This window comes from Pleurodeles waltl, chromosome 10 (assembly GCF_031143425.1).
Source record: "Pleurodeles waltl isolate 20211129_DDA chromosome 10, aPleWal1.hap1.20221129, whole genome shotgun sequence".
NCBI lineage: Eukaryota > Metazoa > Chordata > Amphibia > Caudata > Salamandridae > Pleurodeles > Pleurodeles waltl.
The window spans coordinates 962947426-962970090 of record NC_090449.1 but is presented as its reverse complement, the minus strand read 5'-3'; positions in this window follow the sequence as shown (position 1 = coordinate 962970090).

Sequence of the window (22665 nt, the reverse complement as noted above, 5' to 3'; positions counted from 1 at the left end):
AAACTGCGTTAGCGCAGTTTTGCGTCAAAAAGTATAAATATGGGCCCTAATACCCTGCCCATGTGATTTACATACAGAACAATCACAAATGCATATGTTTTTATTCTGTAAGCTGTACAACGAGCAGAGGAAGGTCTTTTTAATGCCACTTCTTAAATCACTAAATATCAGTAGGTGTAAGGAAGCTATTCTTCATCTTTAGTTACTCCAGTCTGATTTGATATGTATAGTTGTTTATCGTTTTATTGCTGCAGCGATAAAAGAAAGGAAATATCTTGATTCTATTAGTTAAGCACTTTGCTATAAATTTGCACAGCTCGGCAAATAATATTTTAGATGACCAAATGTCTATTCGATCAGGTGTGCAAATTTTAAGAGGTTCTAATTATTTTACTAATTATCTTAAGTACATATCCCATTTGCTATTTTTTGATGCACGGTCCGGCATATAATATTTTAGATGACCAAACAACTATTTGATCAGGTATGCACATTTTTAGAGGTTCCAATTATTGTAATGATCATCTTATGTACATATATACTATCGCTATTTAATGATTTTTAAAAAATCTTTTTAACTTATTAATTAACTTTGCGCATATGCTCTTTTATGGATATCGATGAAAGATCCGAAAAAAGATTTTTTTTATTTGATTTGATTTGATCTACTTGGATATTTAGAAACTTGAGGTTTGAAGGCTCTACGTGGCTTAGAATTTGGAAAATGTTTGCCTGCATGAGCTGCTAAAATGCAAATCTCTCTCTTTATACAAAAACAGTATTTAATTACAATGAGGCATAATTTTACTATCTCAGCCTTTCAAATAGCCTTTCTTTCTATTTTGTCTTTTGACTCGCCAACTTAAGAACCTTAAGAGTGATGGCCTTTTCTATCTTTGGTTTTAAGCTGCCTTCAGACCATCCAATATCTTCCTATTGTTTGCCTTTCAGGCTACAAAGGGAAACTGTCTGAGATCTAAAGGCTTATATTTGATGCATTTCCCCTTTGATATCATTTGCTGTTTGGGGAGGTTCTATTTCTGTTATTGCTGTTGTGTTAAGTGGTCTTAGCTTTGATTATTCATAATATTACAGTCCATACCTTTAGGAAAAACAGTATTTTCTACTTGCAACTGGGAAATCCACATGTGTATATTTTTTACATGGAAGCACTCTGCAGTGCCTATAACATGGTTACATTATTTATATGGATCTGTATTTAAGAGATTGAATCGTCTTTAGAATGGTGATTCAACGATTTGTGCACTCAAAAGATTTCAATCGTAGAAGAAAAGCTACATCTTAAGCATGTTTTAAAAATTATCTTGCCACGTTTCCAGAATGCTTCTTATGAATTTAAACCTGCCCTTCATGTCAGTTCATGTCCCAATGGTTTGGTTAGTGTAATAAATGTTTTAAATGTGGGCAAATAGGAATGATAACATCTGATGACATAAATTGAGCATATTTAATATTTTCAGTGTTTGCGCCAGCTCTTGTAGAAGGGCCACACAAGGTGTAAGCTTGGAGAATGCCAATACATTTTGAGAAGATTCATTTTCAGCTTGTGCAACGGTGACAGTGATTTTCACAAAGCAGCAGATAGTTGGCAGTGGACCTCTGGGTCCTCTGAAACATTAGCACATTATTCCTTTAACAAGAACAGTATTTAACACATAAGGAGCACAGCCTGGTTTGGTTCATGCCAAATCAGCTCATTGCCTTAGCTGCCTTGGCTTGGTACACCATTAGAGATCAAGGAAGCTGGACCACCCAGTTGTAATCTTACATTTGAAAACATTCTGCTCTCTTCCAGTATGTATCCCCATGCTATGTCTGTGTTGGAACTCCTTAGCAAGTCTAGTGGAACTTGAAATTTTATATTGAATTTAAATCAAAAGCAGCAATGCAGGAGGGGTCTGGTAGAGCATTTAATTAATGAATAACCCTTTCCTTTCTGCACAAGTGGCTAGGGGTGTTTCCTCATTATATTGGATTCCTAGGCAGTACAAAATAACTTGCTGTTTCTAGTAAATACTGTAATAAGTAAATTCAAAATAAATTACATTTTGTGTTTTAGTTTCTTGAAAGGTCAAACTGGCATTATCTACACAGCATGCTTACACTGAACCATTTGCCCTGTGATGCGTAAGCTATACAACTGATATGGTTCCTAATGTGTACATTTCTCCTTTCCTATTACATTTTATTAGGTACATTTAAATACCCTAAAACTACTTAGCATCATTGAAGCCTGCACCACAGCCCGTCAGATGATGCTGTAACCCTAGTAACATCACAAAAAGCTCTCTCTGTCCATTGCAAGAATGGGCAGCTGCACCTGGGCCTTAGGTGGACAAAGGATGCAAGACCTGGGTTGCAGGTCATGAGACGACCTCTTGTCTACATCGTCTTTTGTTAAACATTTGCTAATCATTGAGTGCAACCTTCATTAAAATCTTGTTCTCGCTCTATCTGCTACAGCTCGCACCTTAACAATGGCACTGCATGAAACTTGATCGGCATATGCCTGATTTAAATGCCCAGCCTTTCCATTTGAGGTTTATTATAGCCTCAATTCTAGAATGCAGCCTTTTACAAAGTTTAAAGCTCGTTTTGTGCACCTCATTTTAATTCAGACCAAACCGCGATTTCTCACATTTTCTTGTGAAAGGTCGTGGCTTTGTTACCCCTTCTGTTCTCCCATTGAAAGAGGCGAACCGTGATTTTACAAATTCTGTTTTTCAGATGTTCACAGTGTTCTCTGTAACCTAATTTTGTACTTTCGCATCGAAGCTTCGTTAAAGGCCGGGCCAAACGCGGAGCACAAGTGCAGAGAGTCGCGCTGACAGACAGATGGTTGGTTTCATGATGTCAGGAAGTGTCAAATATTATGGTTGGCTGCAGAATGATGGCGACTCTCCAAACAGATTGAGAAGCAGACAGAAAGAGCAAGAGCGCCATTTGTTGTTTTTAGAGACACTGGGAACAGAAGGAAGCAGAGCGCAGCATACTTTTGCACATCTTTTTCCCACCCCTTGCGAAAACAATGTATGGTCTGTTATTTTTTTTTATTAGCTCCTGCATTATGCATAGCTATTTGCACGTGCGAGAGGCAGACAGAGATGTCTTCATTGTCATTTACCGGTATATCTTGATTTATTAAAAAAACTTCTCTTTTAAATTTCTCGTGCGTAAATTACGCAGACAACCTGCTAAAATGGGATACGGTATTCAACAAGTTGCAGAGCCTTCGGATCCCCCTCACCTAGAGAGCTTCCTGTCACAAATCCCACAGAGGTAAAACAAAAATAAATGAAAATAACCTGTTGCGAAAGCTAGTAACAGCTGCCATCCCTAGATCTTTGTCAGCCCTCCGTCACTACGCTTGTTATCCTATGTCGCAGTGGTAAGGAAGACGCTGGAAGATTGGAAGCGGAAGTATATAGGGCTTGAAGAGAAGGCTTACTTCCAGCACTTTTCAAACCATGCCCTTTGATAGCCAACAAAATGCTCAAAGGATGGGTCAAGGCAAGGGGTCAATTCTGTAATGTGGTTGAGGGTTAAGAGTCAAAGGTTTTGCAACGTCACTTCCCCTGCCCCTTGTATATTGCTGAACTCATATATCTGACAATAGCCTCTTTGGACGGGCGATTGCACAGGTCTCCTATTTTGAAAAACAAAAAAACAAAACAAAGGGGCAGCTTTACTAAAAAGTTAAGCAGGGCGGTGCTGCACCAAAATCTGCAGCACCCTGCTGCCTCACTTTAGAAATGCAGGGATGCGCTGTAATTCCTAAAATACGGATCACCCCTGTGTTTCCCCCTGAGCTGGCGCAAAATTTAGCTGCCAGCGTAGGTATCCTTGCACCATAGAGCAAGGGGTCTGCATTCAGGGGATTGATTGTTTATGTGCATGAAGGTGTCCCTTCCTGCACATAATCAATCTACAATGATGATTTGGCACTTCTATGTGTGCCGCATAATGCAGCACACATAGAAGAAGCAAATCATAATTTTTGAATGATTGTTTATGTGCAGGAACAGACACCTTCCTGCACTTAAACATTCATTCATGGCCTTTTGCTCTTTCTATGTGTGCTGCAGACTGCAACACACATGGAAAAGAAAAAACGAGGAGGAATAAAAGTATTCCTCCTCGCTGTGCCTTGCTAACGCCACCCCTGGGGTCTTCTTGTAAATCTGGGGCAGCGTCAAAAGCAATGGGTGTTGCGGTGGAACACCCACCGCAACACCTATTACACATCCCTCTGACACAGAAAACTGCATTGTTGGGGCCCATATTTACAAGGTGGCATTCAACCACAAAAAGTGGCTTAGTGCCGCCTTGTAAATGTGGCACACTGCACAGTGCCACCAGAGCATCACAAAAAGTGATGCTTTGGTGGTGCTAGGGCCTTGTAAATCTGGCCCATAATTTTCTAGATCCCGGTAGAGAGAGCAGAATGTGTGCAGGTTGTCTTTTCTACCTGTTCAGTGGATAATTTGAATTAGCCATTATTATATTATAAATGACCCATTGTATATATTGTAGTGTCCTGCACTGTAGACCGTATCCAAGTCTGATTTAACAATTCGTTTGCCTCAAGGTAACATGACATTCATTTATCAACATTCCATTATCTCTTATAGGATAACATATGGCATACTTAACTCACAGAACAGCAGCTCGACCTTACTCGGTCATATATATTCTATTATCTTCACCCCAGGTCCTTTTACTGCCTTCTACAGATATGAACTTACCCTTTTAATTTGCACTAGACTCGGCCATTACCGTGGACTAATGTATTACAGTACACTTATCCACACCGATAAATATTATCGACGCATGTTTCCTTGAAGGGGTTCTTCTGGGAAGAATGCTAAAAGCAGTGCTTACTTGGCTCCCAGAAAATACAGCTTCACAGTGCAGACTTTGCCAAGTATCGAGAGATTTTTTTGTACTGCCGTTCTTGATTAAGTATTTTTTTTTAATTGGTACAAAAGAAAACAAGCTCAACTTTGACAAGAAAATACATTTTTTGACTTAATCAATGCATGACCAGTGCCCAGCCAATCAACAGGCAAAAATACCTTCTGTATTTGCAAATCCCTTTTTTTAACTGCAATAACAGACACGTGGCCTATAATCCTACCGCTGTACTCTACATATGTCGCACGTCATGCAGCAATCCATGGCAACTGGACAATAGTATGACCAACCAGTAAACTGAAGCACATTTCAGAAAACCAAGTTATTATTTTGAAATGTGCTTTAGTTTACTGGTTGGTCATACTATATATATGCCATCGAATGCACCTCTGTTTCTAAATGTTGTAAACACGGATTTAGAGACGAAAGCCCGTACTACTTGTACAGTTGGGCCATCCCAACATTTTTCTTTTGTACCAAAAGCTAGTTTTGTTTTTTTGGCATGCTGTATGGGGACACTATTCGTACGGATCCACCAGCCTTCATATTGGTGCTCCTTTTAATGAGATCTGACAGTGCAGATCGTACTCCCACCACGAAGTTCACCTAGAGACCTGCAACCTCCCTCCCCCCATGTCCTCCTCTTCAAAAGCCCTTACTGGGGGCGACATATTTTGTGGGGTTCCTAGTTGCAGCAGGAGAGTTGCTTACTGGTACTAACCTCCCTTTCAATTCCAGAGGCTTAGGAAAGACCGTGGGTCCTCCCCTCTTTAATTTTGTTGAAAGAATATAGTGCCAGATTTACGAAGCATTTTTCAAGTCGCAAACGTCGAATTGGTCCATTTGCAACTTGAAAAATGCTATTTGGGATGTACAAAGCCCAAACTGCGATTCGGTAGTTTGGGTTTTGCGTTTCGGTATTAGGAAAGGGCGTGACAAGAGCGTCCCTTCCTAATACCGAATCCAGATGGTATGTATGATTGTTTTGTGACCGCAAATGCGTTCGCAAAACAATCACAGTTAGCACCAGTTTCAAACTGGTGCTAACACATTCGCAAACGGTAAGGGGTCCCCACTGGACCCATTCCCCTTTGTGAATGGCAGCGTAAATATTTTTTCAGAGAAGGCAGTGGTCCCACGGACCACTGCCTTCTCTGAAAAAATGAAAAGAAAACTTTTCATTATTGATTTTGAAATGCATCTCATTTTCCTTTAAGGAAAACGGGCTGCATTTAAAAATAAAACTGCTTTAAGGTCATAGCGACTCCCAAATTGCGAGTCGCAAAACCTGATGTACAACAATGTCAATGACACTGTTTGCCATTCCCAATGGGGTCGCAAATTGCGACCTACCTCTTGAATATTCATAAGGTAGGTAATTTGCAACCCCATTGGGAAATGCAAACAGTGTCATTGACATTGTTTTACATCATGTTTTGCGACTCCAAATTGGAGTTGCTATGACTCGCAACTTGCAAGTATAAAAACCAGATTTTTGTACATGTGGCCCATAATGTTTTATTTGCATAAAATGTGCAATTATCACTGGCATACTCCTTGGCGAACATCAGAATAAATGCACAAGGAAATGTTCCATGCAAACTACCAATGCACCTGTCAGTACCATTACCCATAGCTGACTGTCTCATAGTTAAATCCAGCTTTTGGGTTCTAAAAACGCTGAGGAAAATTCTGACATACTTGAAGCAGGATGAGAGAGTTACGGTCATTGTGGCTCTGGTTATGTCCAGATTGTACTACTGCAACTCTCTGTTGCTGGATCTGGATACTATGTCCTTGAGGAAACTTCAGCTGATCCAAAATTATGCGGCTCATCTTATATTGGATCTCCCTCACTCGGCTTCGGCCAGCCACAGTCTTAAACGTTTGCACTAGCTTCCGGTTGAGAAGCGGATTATCTTTAAAACTTTGTGCTTAATGTTTAAGGCTGTACATGGAGGGGGAGCAGACTATCTAGCAGATAGACTTTGCTGGAACTGCCCAGGGCGCGAACTCAGATCTAAAAATGCACATTTGATCCAGATTTGCAGAACACGCAGAGTCAGATGGGGAGACAAAGCCTTCACTGTAGCAGTAGCTAAGCATTGGGACTTGCTTCCTGGGGATATCAGGAAGGAACAAAACTTCCTGTCTTTCAGAGGGCTGGTGAAAACTTGGCTGTTTCCATGCTAACGCTAACGCTGGTTTGCTGCATTTCTCTCTTTCCTATTCTCTAGCGATTCGATGCTAAGGCCGGAACACGCTTTATAACTAACCATATACATACTGTGAATATTTAACTTTGTGTTACAATGGGACTGCAAGGTGCTAGGTTAATGCTGCCCAGAGAAGACAACCCAAACACCCCCACTTAATTATGCTTTCTCTCCTTTATTTAAGGGTCGTTTCTGGCAATAAAAGTGTGTAGTTTCCTACCAGATAATGTTACCTGGACCTCTCTATATAGCTAGATACGCCTGCATTACATCGTAAGGAAAGAGTCTTCCCAGACTCCTATCTTAGGAAGGAACTTAGGCACAGCCTTGACTGCGTCTTTGAAATGGAAGGATACACTATGGATAGATTGACAGTGGCCAGCTGTCCAACTGCTTGGCTTTGAAAATATAAGCTGGAGCTAGCTTGTAGCTCACTGATTATTATACAAACATGGCCTTGTGTGGAAATTGCATCTAAATGTGCTTTATAGACAGTAGAGCTGGAGTGCTGCTTACTGTCACCTGGCTAGTACTAAGCCTAAAGGCCTTAATACAGCTCTCCAACATTGTTGCAGGCCTTGTCCTATATGGGAAACCCCAACCTCCTTAAGGAGACATGAGAGCATAGATCATTGCTAGCAGTTGGCTCAACTTCACCATGAGACCAGAGACAGGCTGATAAAAATTCAACCTTGACAACTGTCAGTATCTGAGATATTTGCTAAGTCATCAAATTGCTCACAAGAGATGAAAGCGAGCTTCAAGAGGATAACTATCAGTTATTAACGCTACCTGATAGCACACCACTCAATGTACTTACACTCACTATATTCTTTGTTGCTAATTGACTCTTTCGAATGCAGTGGTTCAGTTCCCAGCTAGCCAGGGTAAGTGATCCCTTGTGGTTTGAAGCAAGTCATGTGTACTTGTTGGTGTGAACTCTCTGTTGGGGGCCAAGCCGTGCCTAAGTGTATATACAGAAAACAAGACAAACGTCAAAGCAGTGCTCCTTTCTCAACAGGTATCCTCAAAACATTAAGCTAGGCCGTGTGATACAAAGTAGAACATTTTAGGTGGCCAGACATTTATCCTCAAATAAGATACAGTAGCTTGTTGTGAGTTTGAAGAACATTAGTTGGTTGTGAATGCTGTATTATTGTTTTTCTAAATCCCCACTACATGGCACTGGTTCTAAACCATTTTATTCCACATGGGTTCTGAGCTTCATCAACGTTAGAGCATTGGGAATATCATTAAGATCTGTGGTGAAAGGAGACCTGCAATTATTACTGTATAATCTTATTGGCATATTTTTTCCAGCTCCCGCTTTCAGCCTTAGACTATCCTAATTGTAACATTATCAGTCTCATTGTTTCAGTGACATTAAATTTGTGCATCGATTTTTGCGCACATTCCATTTTCAGATGATTGTTTTAAATGTATATATATTTAACATATTATGAGCTATTATTGAAAGTATGGTGTAACACACAGACTTACCTGGACGTTAATAGTTTATCACAATGGAGAAAATTGTTACAACCCTTGCCTGAGTTAAGCTTTGGGTGGCTGCACACATCTACCCAGAGAAAAAATGATGAGACCAATTTATAATGAAAATTTGGTATCTTAAGAACTAGTTTCCAAGGACTCTTATCTTTTTCTCTCTAATAGAGTTCAAAGGCACTGTGTTACTGCATACACCCCATGACGACAAGCATTAATACTCCAGAATTTAGTGGTACTCTGCTTAACGAACCTCGAAGCATTAGAAAGTTAGTTGACTGTATTGTTATTCAAAACATGCAGATCACACAGATGTCAGCCATGAGCGATTAACTCAACCTAATGAGTATCAGTCACTTTAAAAAAAATTGAGGAAGTGGTAGGCTGGACTTGAGTTAAAAAACAGAGATTGATTGTGATTTACCCTAGTTTTATATAATTTGCCTACATCTGATCTCAGCCACAGGCTCATGTTTTGAAACCACTAGTCTAACTTTATGTGCACTTATAGTCTAGATCCTTCAGGATTCTCAAAACTTTCTTTAAAACCCTCAGAACCTTAATATGCAGACAACATATTGAACAGGGCTACACCCCTAACATATTGTTTGACCTCTGGAGGTTCTAGTAAGAATGAGACAGTGAGGACTGACCACCTCAACTGATATTGCTGAAGGCGACGTTGTGGCCTAAAGCAGTGTCCCAATATTCGAGTTGATTCAAGTTTTGCCCAGAATTGATTGCATCAGTGAGAGACAACAGTTTATATTTCCCCTTTTAGGCTTTTAAAGATAAGGTCGAAGTCTTCCTAGATTTGTGGAAGGAGCTTCTCCTTAGAGAGCTAAAAGTCTAGTTTCGGCACCCTGTGATTTTTTGGCAAGGAAGATAATCAGATAGAGAGAAAAAGGGTACATTTGCTAAACATGGGCCCAACACATCTGCAACAGGTTAATCTGATTTAAGTGTCATTTGTAGGAAAGTACCATCTTTCTTGGCATGTTACCCCCCATTTCTGCCTGTTTGTCAGTGTGTTTTTACTGTCTCACTGGGATCCTGCCAGTCAGGACCCTAGTGCTCATAGTTTGTGGCCTATATGTCAGTAAGTGTTACTGTTTTGCCAGTATGCTTGACTGTGTCACTGGAGTTGTGCTAGTCAGAACTCCAGTGCTCATGCTCTCTCTTTCCCTACATTTGTCACTATAGTCTAGTGACCCCATATTTCACTCCAAATTGGCATACTGGACCCCCTTTATAAGTCCCTAGTATATGGTACCTAGGTACCCAGGGCATTGGGGTTCCAGGAGATCCTTATGGGCTGCAGCATTTCTTTTGCCACCCATAAGGAGCTCATACAAACACTTCTTCAGGACTGCCATTGCAGCCTGAGCGAAATAGTGTAAGCCCTATTTCACAGCAATTGTCAGTGCACCAGGTAACTTATAAGTCTCCTATATATCTAACCTTCAGACCCTGAAGGCTAGGTGCATAGTACCTGTGTGTGAGGGCACCCCTGCACTCGCAGAGATGCCCCCACATCATCCAGGCCCAGTTTCCTGGACTTTGTGAGTGCGGGGACACGGTTATAAATGTGCACTACATTTAGGTCAATACATATATGTAGCTTCACAATGGTAACCCCGAATATGGCCATGTGAGGTGTCTAGGATCTGAAAAGTGTACCCCCAATCCAATTCCGGTATTGGGGGGCACTTACATGCATCCTGGTGGCTCCACCTTGGACCCCCAGTACTGTCAAACCAGCTCTCTGAGGTTTCCACTGCAGCCCCAGCTGCTGCCCCCCACAGACAGGGGGCTGCCCTCCTGGGACTTGACCAGCTCAATCCCAGGAAGGCAAAACATTACATTTCCTTTAGGAGTGGGGTGTTACACCCCCTCCCTTTGGAAATAGGTGTAACAGGCATGGGAGGGGTATCCTCCCAGACCCTCTGGAAATGCTTTGAAGGGCACAGATGGTGCCCTCCTGGCATAACCCAGTCTACACCAGTTCAGGGACTCCCAGTCCCTGCTCTGGTGCAAAACTGGACAAAGGAAAGGAGGGTGGCCACTCCCCTGTCCATCACCACCCCAAGGAAGTGCCCAGAGCTCCTCCAGAGTTTCCTTGGGTCCTACCATCTTGTTTTCAGGATGGTCAGGGAACTCTGGGAGCACCTGAGTGGCCACTGTGAGCAGGTGACATCAAAGACCCATCCTGATAGGTGCTTACCTGGTTAGGCGACCAATCCCCCTCTCAGGGCTACTTAGGGTCTCTACTCTGGGTGTCTTCTCAGATTCAGTTGTGCAAGACTCCAGCAGGAATCCTCTGCAACCTCTGCTTTACCTTCTACCGTCGGATCAACCGCAGAGCTGCTCCAGGAACTCTACAACTGCAACAAAGTATCCAAGAAGGCTACTGCAACTCTGTAACTTCAGCTCCTGCCAGGAACTGCAACAGTTTCCAGGTTGTTGCCGCTCTGTGGACTGCTTGTCTCCATCCTGCTCCAGAAGGACCAAAGGAATCTCCCATGGAGTGACAGAGTCACTTCCCTGCTTCATCAGGCACTTCTCTGCAGTGATGACTGTTACTCTGGGTCCCCCCTTCTGACAATGAGCGTGGATTGTTGAAAACAGGTGGTGGACTGAAGTGATCCTGTCTGTTCAAAGGTCCAACTACCTAAATTTGGTGGAGGTAAGAGCTTGCCTCCCCGAGCCAGACAGTACCCCTGTGCATCACATGTTTTGCAGCTCCTAGGGTTTCTGTGTGCATTTCCAAGGAATCCTTCATGCACAGCGTAGCCGAGGTCCCTAGAACTCTATCCTGTGACGCTCAGCTCCCTGAGTGGCTCTCCAGCTGCATGGGATCCCTTTGTGTAGTGCTGTGATGACCATGATTTGCAACTCCCTTGTCTCCATGTCCTGGGACTCCTTTGGGTGGTACCTGGTCTTCTGAGGACTCTTTGAAGTGCTGAGAGACCCCTCTGTCTCCTCAGTCCAAGTTGAGACCCAAAGGTCTTTTGCATGAGTTAAGGCTTGTTGGCAGAATCTAATCACGAAAACCAGCCTGCATTCTTCTACTCGAGGTGGGACATCTCTTGTACCAAGCAGAAACCTGCAGCTGTCTTCTTTGGTGCATCTCTGACTTTTCCTCCTAACCGGAGAATCCACTTTTGCACCTTCATCCAGGTTAGCAGGGGCTCCTGTTGCTCCTGGACTCTTCAGCTGTTCTTGGACTTGGTCTCCTCTCTCCGCACGTCTTCAGGTCCAGGAATCCATTGTTGGTGTCTTGAAGTCTTGCTGGTTTTTGCATTATTCTTTATCACAACTTCTATTGACTTCTGAAGAAACTTGCTGTACCTTACTCCTGCTTTCCTGGACTCTGGGGTGGGATACTTTACTTACTTTTGGTGTTTTCTTACACTCCTAGCTCCCCTCTACATACTATTATCGCCTAGCTGGGAATCCGGCATTTGCATTCCACTATTGTAGTATATTGTTTCCGTTCCCCCTAGGCCCATTCTAACCTATGGTGATTTTCACTATTTGCACTATTTTATGACTGTTTACTTACCTGATTTCTGGTTATTAGTGTATATTTAATGTATAACACTTACCTCCTAAGGGAGTATAGCCTATAAGATATTTTTGGCCTTGTGTCACTAAAATAAAGTACACTTATTTTTGGTAACACTGAGTATTGTCTTTCTGGTGTGTAATTAATGTGCAATTACAGTGGTATTGCAAGAGCTTTGCATGTCTACTAGTTTAGCCTTGGCTGCTCTGCCTACAGCTACTACTGAACAGTTTTACACCAAATATCCATAAATGTAATGTGTGTACCAAAACCTACCTTTCTGCCAAATTCAGTGTAATTATGTCCAGCAGTTCTGGTTGTTGTTGTGTTCAAAACTCCTAAGGGAACTTCCAAGGGAAACGTTTTTTTGTCCCCCCCCCCTTTCTCGGCCCCCCTTTGGTAGGCAGATCTTCCCAAAACTTGCCATGCACAGTAAAAAATCAGCAGCACACGTTGTTTGGAAATTTTCATGAAGATTAAATGCTGTGAATCCCTAAATGAAAGGCATGCATAATGAGACAAAACAAGAGTTGTGCAACATGATTGTGAAATGAGTAATTTGTTATCTGCTTTGAACCAGGTTTCAGGTAGTGCCTTCATTGTCATGCTCCTTGCATAAAAACTTCTGTGTGGAGGGATGGCAATTATTTGTTATGCAAGTTTAATGCACCCTTGAATTACCAGGTGCTGTAAAGTCTGGGCACTAACCAGATTTTGGCAGATTAAATTAATGAGGCATCTGGATTTTGTTCAGGTAAGCATCTTTGTCGAAAATGTTTTATTGGGTGTTGGAGTGCAAACATTATTTTTAAAAATGGTGTTATTAAAATATAGTGTGAAATAACATATATTAAAATAAAATGCCTAATTGAAATTGTGTATTAATAAATAAAAATGTGTAGCTGTTGTGGTGGACAACATAAACAATATGTATAAACAGACAATAATGTCTATTGAAAATGTATTTGTTTAATGATAATTACTAAGGTACTGAAAATAAATATTAATATGTACTAAAATGATTAATGGTTTAAACATTATGAAATATTTACTCTTCATGCTTCACATTGGTCTTTTTAAAATCCTCACGTTTTAGTAATTTTCCAAAGGCAATGTTTTAAAAGTGTTAACTCTGCAAAATGATGTTTCTCTAAGCATCCTGTGTGACTTGTTCACTGTGGAAAAGTTATGTTCTTCTGTTGTAGCATGTTTGTCTTCCTGGGGTGAGATAATGTGTACCCAGGAACAATATTCTTCAGTGCTCATGTACATCCTGCAACAATTGTATTCTATTGCAGAAACTGGTGACCAGGAGCAGAGAAGAAGAGCCAATTGTGAGTTTAAGTTCTGAAACGTGGATCAGGAGGTATTGGTTGAACACTAAAACACCCCATAGTCTGAGCAATAGAAACTTAGCTAGTTGCTTTCTAGAATATTAATATAACAATGTTTAGATGATGTCAGAGCAGGTTTTCCTTTACTCTGCTAGTGTAATGATATGTTATGTCCTTAGAATTCTGCCATTTACAGTTCAGATACAATAAGACCAAATATTATTTTTCATGTCCTGTTTGAGTGAAGACCGAAGATGCTCTAAAGTTGAAGACGTGGCTGCTTGCTGATCCATTTAGGAGAGGTATAACCAGATGTGCATTTGTCTTTCTTGCACATTTTTATGTTTTCTCTCTTTAGAAAATCCAACCACTATTTTTGGTTAGCGCCATAGTCAGGTGTTTTCCAAATTAATGTTTGTCTTCTTTTTGCATGAAGTCCAAACATGCTTATCAAATTGGAGTAATAGTTAGGGATGCCAAAATTTAAAGTTGACTGTTTCATATAATTAGATTCTAAACAATTAATCTGTGATAACTAAAGTGTTCTGTTTATATCATTCTTTTTTTATTGTTGTTATTCTGCATGGTGGTTCTTGAATGTTTAATGATAAATATTCTGTCTAGGTTAGGATTCTTCTGAAGATTTGGTCAGCCTTTGTTATTCTTGTACTTTTATCATTTGGTCTCGTGTTTGTTTTATGTGATCTTAGTATTGTTAATCTAAAGGACAATAAATGTTTGAACTTTAATACAGTGGTGTGGTGAATCATGGCCACATTGGTCGTGGTACGTATAAATTACTGACTCCAAAATTGTAATCAATCTTTATTGATTTGATATTGTTAATGTTGATTGCTAGGGCATTATCACACTCTTTTCTGAGTCCAAAGATGTGTGTCAGCCTCTAAGGGCAATTAATGGTTACCTCATACGTGCACCTTACAAATCAGAAATGACAAGAAATATAAGGCTGGGCATGCCCACAGAAGCTGGTAGCAGAGGATGGTTTTATCTCATTAGGAGGGAAACATCCTGTTTTTATAGTTATAAGGGTATCTGGATTTTGTTCAGGTAAGCATTTTTGTTGAAAAACTTAGAATAAGTGTTATTTATCGTACCTGATACATTTCAGAGCCTACAGTGTCAGATTTTATTGGGTGCAATAAATACTGCATCCCACATCAGTGCACCTGTAATCAACACTTTTGTGTGAAGTGTGTATCTTACGTTCTGTTGTGTGTTAACTCTTGTGCACCTCTCTCTTGTTTTCAGTGACTTTAACACAGGAATACATAGTGCAACGCCTATCAGGAACATCCTCAGAGGTTATTGTATCTCTGTGATCTTACAGGAAGTAGGATAACTTTATGTCCCGTTCTTTTTTCCTCTGAACATAGCAGTGCATGTTTTTGATGCATCACTTCTCATTCCTCTGTACCTGCAGAGGCAGTCACCATGTTTTAGAATATTTATAAATCGGAGAGACAGATGAAAGCTTGTTTTCCTTAGGTCAGCCCTTCATATTTCTATGACTTCCTGGAAGAAGCCTAATTTTAGTTTAACTTCTTTTGGTGTTAGTGGTTGGTATCAGCTTGTAGTTAGTATCGTCCTCTTGGCCACAGGTGAGTCTGTAACTAGTAGTTTTTTTCTTTTTCCTCTGAGATGAAGAGTATTGGATGTTTAATTTTTTAGCAACTGTAGGTTTCAGCCCTCAACCAGTGAGGAATGATGAGGTATGGTAGCTGGCCGCAGCCTTGTCTGAATATTTTACTTCCTGCTAGATAGGTACTGTTTTGACAGTAGCTGGCAGCAATCTTATCTGCAGTCCTCTATTAACCCAGTGAGGTAATAGAATGGTAGCTGACAGAAGCTAGTTAGTTATTTTCTCACCCTCACCTGCCAGCAAGGTATTCTTTTATATAGTAGCTGACACTACTTATCTTAATTTATGTAATCATATTTGGATGGTGCCAGTACATAGTAATAGAAATAGCAAATGTTTGATTCCTTCCATTTGGGGTTGCGGTAACTATTTTTTAAGTTGCTAGGGGAGTAGTTTGACGAAATTGTTCTTATCAGGAAGGCATGAGTTACATAAGGGGTTAAAAGAATCCTTCTAGGAACATGTCCTTCCATATCTAGACATTCAACCAAGATCCTTGCGGTAAGAGGGGTTTCCTCGGAACTGTCACAGTGGGTATTTTCTCCAAGTGGTTAAAGTAATACTTGAGTAATTATCCTTCTGTTCTTCTGTCGAAAGTACTAAGAAGGCAAAACAAACTTGAATGCCCTTTCCCCCTTCCCTCCTCATTCTGTTTCTCACAAGCTAAATATACTGCAGAACTGGGAATCACGTGAGAAAGGGTTAGGTGGAGTTCAAGCGCCTCTATAAAGATTAAGATATCAGGTTAGTTCATAGCTATGGACAGTAATGTAAGCCTGCAAAGTTCTATTTCTTGTGGTTTTATCAATCCACAGAGTGATACCATCTGTGACACTGGATAATTTGCAAAAAGATAGGGATTAAGAAAATAATGTTCCCAGAATAAAATAGAGGCAAGGGGCTAACACGTTGTCTACCCCATTTACAGAATCAACTTATTCAGGGAAGTTTTCCTGCCACCGCAAGAGAACTACCTTAATCAGTTTTGTGTCAGCCCACCTTCTTGTTCCCTGCACAGGCAAGAAGGACCACTTTAGCAGGGAATTCTGCTACTATGTGCCAGACATCATCACAAATTATGCACCCCACCCAAAATAAGAATGTCTTCTCCTGTTCCATTGCTACTATATAAGCACATTTTCCATATGAATTAAGACAAGTTTGCTGTGGTCATTAACCAATGCCAGTTGCGTTTTTCATGAGACCCATTGCTTTACCTAATGAATAATCAAAGGTTGCATTTGCACTTTTGCATTTAGGGTATCTGGCTACCTCCTGGTGTACTCCATTGCTTTATTAACATGACCCTTTACTGTATAATTTTGTGGCTTTTAAAGCTGAATTAAGAAAGGTCTTCCCAAAACACACCTTTACAAGGTCATAGATGATGAGTTACTGAATCTGAATTCAGAAGGCCTGCTGCATACACATTTAGGCATTATATATCGCTTCTGATAAAGAAATCCTGGGGCACATTATTTATCGGGTGCAATAAATAACACCTATTATGAGTTATTGGAGAAAAACTTGAGGATTTTGATGTTTTAACATACCAAAATTAGCATGATACGTAAATTCCGCTCGTTTAGGTTTGACCTGATGAAATTTAACTAAGGTTGAAATATTTAATGCATTCGTTAATTATCGGATGCGTTAAGTACCTTCAAACTCATCATTCCGACCCATGTGTAAACTGCGGTTTGCACATGGGTAGGAAAATAAATAGCTATTCATAACGAGGGTAGGTATTCGTCTTGTTTTACCCACGTGGGTGCTGAAAGAACAAAGAAACGAATGTAGGATTTTGCCTGAAAATCGAATTTGTCCATTTTTAGTACAATGTTGTGGGGTTCAATAAACAGGAATCAATGGTAGCTTTAGCGTCGCCTTTATTTAAGTTAAGAATGGACAGACGCGTTGGGGGGTCCCACGCTAGCGTCTGGCTTCTCGTTCTCTGTCCTCAACCGCCAACCTCGAATCCCATCACATTCCTAACAATTCCATGAATACAACATACAGCAGCCACTACCATTAAAATCCAGTTGGACAGTTATTAAAACCTTCCAACTATTCATGTTAATGCAACTCTTAATAAGCTATGATGGCAATGATTGCATTCATAAGTGTGTTATTATCTAGAACAGTGGTTCCCAACCTGTGGGCCGGGGACCCCTGGGGGTCCGCGAAGCCTCCCCAGGGGGTCAGCGACTGCTTAGAAAATTTAATAATATTAGGTTCCAACTATCAGTAATGACTCAGTGGGGGTCCCTGGATTCCAATAATGATTCAGTGGGGGTCTCCGGGCTGCAGTATTGAAAAAATGGGGGTCCACAGAAGTCCAAAGGTTGGGAACCACTGATCTAGAACGCACAGCAAACGTCGTCAGTGGCTGCATCACAAACGAGTACGCTTAAGGAAGGCTATGCCCCTCTAAAGTACATTAACTTAAATCAGAGTTTCTCTGAGTGAGTCCATGAGTCAGTACATGAGCTGTAGACAGTATCGCTCTAAAATAGACAAGTGCTACGACTGTTCGCTGTTTCTGAGCTGTGTTGTCTTCAGTTCATGCACTAACTCGGTGAGATTCTGAGTCAAACGTATGCTCTCTAGAAAGCTCTACCACATAAATACAGGGACAATGCTGCGCCGTAAGCAAGCACAGACGTTCATATGTCACTCTTAAAAATAACTGCAATAGATTCGGCAATAGCCACAAGATACTTAGATATGGTTTCGATAGCTTTCCAGATATCTTCTACTGTGTGTAAACCAAGAGGTAATTATTACATACAACAACTATCTGAAAATCATCGTAACCACATACAAAATATCACAATGTATGTTCTTTCGAATACGTCATTGTAATTAAGATCGTGTAATGTGTATAATTTATAAATTCTGGTTAAAATACGTATCATTCGCAAGGGTTTATGCCTGTAGTTAGAATGAAAATACAACAGCAGGTATTTCTGTGACATCTTCGATTACGGATGTCGTAAATCAAACACTTCAGTATTTTCTCAGCATGAAATATTGCCAGTGTCAATCTGCATGTCTGTCTTGTAAATCTCAGAATGCTTCATGGTGGGAAATTGACAAGAGTTGAGATTATAACTGACATGTTCCAGAAGTACAGAGTTCAGAAGTGCACTGACAAAAAAATACTTTACTGTAAATTAAGTTTCCAAAAATCTGGCAAGTATAATATTGCCAATGCGAAAAATCAACAAGACACTGAATACTTCTGTATACGAATGAATGTCCGATTACACTGTTGTTTTACGTCAAACTGCGAGAGCATCTATTTATAAACCTTGCTATTTCGTTTTCTCTGCCATCATCAGATGAATGGTTTAAATCAGGCAGCAGACATAGGATGCTGGCAAAATTTAGAGCCAGACACACCAGTGTTCTTCAGGAGCACTGGAGTATAATGTATACAAGCAAATATATATTTTGGACGGTGGGATTTTTTTGCACATTATTAGAAATGTCTGCCAAAATAAAGTGTCCCATTAGTGCAGGGACGCCATAAAGCCAAATAAAACTATCCAGGTGGGACCAATGCAGAGGAAAAACACAACAGATGACCTTTGTCTGAGATAACGTCGAGTGCTTGAAAGGCCATTTTTTTTTTTGGGTTGAGTGGCAAAAGTCTGCCTCTCTCTGGTACTAGCAGATACATATTTATGTCACTAATGGCAGTTGTTTAGAAGAAATCATGGAAGTTTTACCAAATGTTCCCTGCAATCAGAGCTATCCCCATGGTCAATGATGTGAATCATCAGCATCATATACTATAAGCATCAATTCTATAGTGTCCACTTACCAACACCTTCCGAGCCGAGATGCTCAAACATGATTGTGTATGTCATTGATACCCAAGCTCATCCTTTCCCTCTCTTATTACACCACCATCACCAAGACAAAGTTCACTAACCTGAATTTGCAAACTGGATGAAGACCTACTGCTTGAAGTACAACTTCAACAAAACAGTTGTGGTACTCGTCAGAAATGTCACCTCTCTTTGGTCCTCAGTCTTGTGCCCCTCATAATTAGGGCCTACATCCTTTGCTTTGAACCAAGCCCGGAATCTAGGGATCAAGATAAACAATCAAATCTCAATGTCCAGCCTAGTTCACTGAGTTTTTACTTTCTGCTTCCATACCCTCGAGCTCCTCAGGAAAATCTTCAGATGACTACTGCTCAGCACCTGCATAACCATCACCCAAGCAAGCTAAATTATGAAAATGCACTGTACATTGGCTTCACCGCACAGCTCACTAAGAGACTTCAGATTACCCAAAACCAAGAAGCCAGTCTCATGCTCAAACTCCTGCCCCATGCTCATATATCCAAACACCTCAAAGACCTCCATTGGCTTCCCATTCACAAACGGGGCCCCCTCAAACTCCTCACTTGAATAGCTGCATCCGTTTCCACAACCTACCAGACACCTCTACCGAGCCATTCTTTTTCCCACCACGTTTTCCAAATCAACAAAAGCCAGTTATGTAACATAACATAACATACCATAACATTAAACATATTATATAACAGAACATAATGGGCCAGTTCACAAAATACAGAAATGGGTGGTTTACCGGCCCCTTCCTGTTTACAAATATGTTAACACCTCCTTTGAGTTGGTGGTAAAATATTAATTATTTGAGTAAGATTTTCATCTCAAAATACTATTACATGCCATAAGGAATAAGTATTTGGAAAGGGTTCCCTAAACATGTCCCTTCCAAATACCGATTTCTTATTGTTCCAAAGCCCACTTAATGATTCAGAAAACCTTTTCAGAATCATTAATTGGGGTTAGTACATTTCAAAAGTTATTTTAGTGGATTTAGCGACTTTGAAGGTGTGTGACTATTAAAACACTTTGCACATGAGGCCCCAAACATTCATCTCAGGAGTTGCAGAATGTCCTAATTTATTAATATTTCTGACAAATTTTCTTTTTGTGGCTCATTACAAATGACAGGAAATATAAAATGAATCCTCTGAGACACAGACTTTCATTCGTGCAGGAGCATTTGTTGAATGGCTTCTTTTTCACTTCAATCCATATAAAGAAATAAAAGACTTTCTGCAAATGGCATTGGAGAGATCATACAGTAGTCTTCTGCATTACGGTTTCCTACATATCTTGAAGCCCCAGCTATGATTAGCACAACAAAAGCTTCCCACCACACTTTGCAGGTCAGTAGCACCTATTTTGACAACTTAGCAGCCTGCCAATGGTTTTGAATTGCAATGGTGGCAATAAAGCACTGATACACTGCTTTACAAATTGGAAGGATGGGGTCTTCTCATTCATGCCTGCTTCACCTTCTTATTTAGAATGAATCACAAACAACGTGTGGTCAGTCAGAAAGAGTACCTTTTATGCATGGCGGTATGCCATTCTCTGGTCAGAAAGCATGGAATTATGCAAATCACAGATTTGTGATAGCAAAAATGTTTGTACATTTAGCGCTAAGGGCTAGATTTGCTAAAATCACATGCAAAATAGGCATGGAAGTGAAAGTTGCTGGACTGCATTGAATGAGATAGAGAGTAAAGCTCCATATCTACCAAAATATGGTGCCACCCTGCTCTGTCTAGTGCTGGCACATAGTGCTGCATAGTGCCACATGCACACCTTTGCACCATAGTACAAAGGTGTCTGCATCACGTCTTATCTAGGTTTTGCACTGAAAGTGGAGCCTTCCAGTACAAAATACTATGCCTATACAAACTTTACATTTTTTCTCACTTTGGATGTGTGCTCTGCAGTGCAGCACAGATACAAAGTTGGAAAAGTTTGGAGAAATAGAAGCATTTCACCAGTCACAAAAAGGCATTATTTTTTTGGCACAAAACTTTACTGTTGTGTGTAGATAAAGCACATTCCCCATGGGTGGTTGAATGGAAATGCCCATGCACCACCCTTGGAATGCCCCCATGACTAATACTAATACAAATCAGTGCAAAATGCTTACTTTGGATAAACAAATTATAATATATTTTTTAAATTTAGTGTGTTTTTTAGCCAAATTGAGCAAACTTTTATCGACCTAATAATCAAGGGTCAGAACAACATACTGGAATATGAGGTTTTCTATAAGCAGACAGATTGGAATAATTGGTTATGGTTCCACATCTTTCACCTACATGCACTGCAAAATAGTCTTTCTTTCATTCAGTTCCTACGTCTAAGGGGGAATTGTACTAGGAATATAGGGCCAGATGTAGGAAAATAGCAAATTGCGATTTGCAATTTGCGAGTCCTTCCGACTCGCAAATTGCAAGTCGCAATTTGCAATGCAGAACGGTGTCTCAGACACCGTCTGCGAGTCGGTATGGGGTCGCAGAGACCCACCTCATTAATATTAATGAGGTGGGTCGCAAATTGCGGCCCCATGCCGACTATAGGCACTCGCAAACATGGAGGCCTGCTGTAGTCAGCAGACCTCCATGTTCGTGACTGCTTTTAAATAAAGCAGTTTTTTCTTTTTAAGTGTAGCCCGTTTTCCTTAAAGGAAAACGAGCTGCAATTTAAAAAAAAAAACGAAACCTTTAGTTTCGGTATTTTTTCAGGGCAGGTAGTGGTCCCTTGGATCACTACCTGCCCTGAAAAAATAGTTTTGGGTCCATTCACAAAGGGGAAGGGGTCCCATGGGGACCCCTTCCAATTTGCGAGTGGGTTACCATCCACTTCAAGTAACTGCGACACCATTTGCGACCGCATATGCGGTCGCAAATGGTATTGCATACCACTCCGAATCGCAAATAGGAAGGGAACACCCCTTCCTATTTGCGATTCTGAAATGCATTTTGCGAGTCGGTCCCGACTCACAATATGCATTTCTGAATAGGAAAATGCGATTTGCGAGTCGCAAACGGCAATTTCTGCTAACCAGTGCTAAAGTGCATATGCTCTCTATGTAAATTGGGGTTCTGATTGGTTTTCCATGATTAGCCTATTTGATTTCCTAGTATGTCCCTAGTAAAGTGCACTAGAGGTTGCCCAGGGCATGTAAACTAAATGTTACTAGTGGTCCTGCAGCCCTGATTGTGCCACCCACGAGTAGCCTTGTAAACATGACTTAGACCTGCTGCTGCAGTGTCTGTGTGTGCAGTTTCAAACTGCCAATTTGACCTGGCAAGTGTACCCACTTGCCAGGCCCAAACCTTCCCTTTTTGTACATGTAAGGCACCCTTAATGTAGGCCCTAGGTAGCCCCATGGACAGGGTGCAGTGTACTTAAACAGTAGGACATGTACTGGTGTATTACATGTCCTGATAGTCAAAAACTGCTTAATTCAGTTTTCACTATGGCAAGGCCTATCTCTCCCATAGGTTAACACGAGGACTGCCTTTAAATATCTTTTAAGTGCTGTTTCCCATTGGGAGCAGATTGAGATGGGGAGTTTGGGGTCTCACAACTC